This window comes from Vigna radiata, chromosome 2 (genome assembly GCF_000741045.1).
Source record: "Vigna radiata var. radiata cultivar VC1973A chromosome 2, Vradiata_ver6, whole genome shotgun sequence".
Lineage (NCBI taxonomy): Eukaryota > Viridiplantae > Streptophyta > Magnoliopsida > Fabales > Fabaceae > Vigna > Vigna radiata.
The window spans coordinates 18,761,117-18,762,344 of record NC_028352.1 but is presented as its reverse complement, the minus strand read 5'-3'; positions in this window follow the sequence as shown (position 1 = coordinate 18,762,344).

Sequence of the window (1,228 nt, the reverse complement as noted above, 5' to 3'; positions counted from 1 at the left end):
ATTTATATACTCAGGTGGTTTTTTTTTTTCTTTCTAATAAGAGTATTTTTCCTCTAAGAAAAAGTAAAAATAGTATAGTAGTTAAAATTAATGCAATTTACAATTCAGTTAGTAGTTTAGTTCAGTTTATAATGTAGTTTAGTACAATTTACAATTCAGTTAGTAGTTCAGTTTAGTTTATATTGTAGTTTAGTACAATTTACAATTTAGTTAGTAGTTCAGTTCAGTTTATATTGTAGTTTAGTACAATTTAGTACTCAGTTCAGTTTCTTAAAACAAAAAAGAGTTCAGTTCGTCTGAACTATTTTACAATTTAGTTCAGTTTAAACAAATTAGTTTTTAGCAGTACAATGCAATACAGTTCTATTTGCCCACCCCTAATGACATCGGGAGAGAGATTCGTAACATAAAATAAAAAAAATAAATAAAGGTAAGAGCGGTTTTCAAAAATTGCATTGCAAATGGCATTAAAGGTAATATGTTTGTCCTCCGTTTTCTTATATTGGTGAAAGAATGAATGCAGAGATGATTTTATTATATTAAAATAATAAAGCATTCAAAGGAATAAGATTAATTCACGTGAAAGTGGAATTTATGCAATTGAATAGTATATTCACTAAGCTGAAAGAGCTTTAGACGTCGGTTATTTTAGACTTTTAACATCATATCTGGAACCGACGTCTATGTGGATGTGTTAATGAGACGTCGGGTAGGATAAAACCGACATCTATATAGACATCGGATTTGTATATCACAGACGTCTATAGACGTCGGATGTAGTTACAATAGACGTTTATATAGACATTTGACGTGTCCAGATGCAACGTCTATAGGCCCTGAAACGTTTTGTCCATTGTAACTCAATGGATGTCTATTTGTGCACTAACAAACATCGGACCTGACATTAACCGATGTCTACTGGGTATTTTTTTTTTAAAAATAATTTATTTTTACAATAAAACCACACTTGAAAAACATAAAATTGTCCCAGAACAATTTTCTATAATATATATTTGCGTTTCAACTAAAAAACAATCCAAGACCAAAACTATGAAATTATAAACTTAAACTAAACCTAAGTAATGTTCAACAACAAATATAAGTCTTCCTGGTTCCAATTTTGCAGAAGATAAGTTGCCCACTCCTGCCTTAGTTGCTTTATTGTGTCTTCTGGTATATGAGATGAACTCTTGAAGCATTGCACAATTAAGAAAGATAAATTTGATTT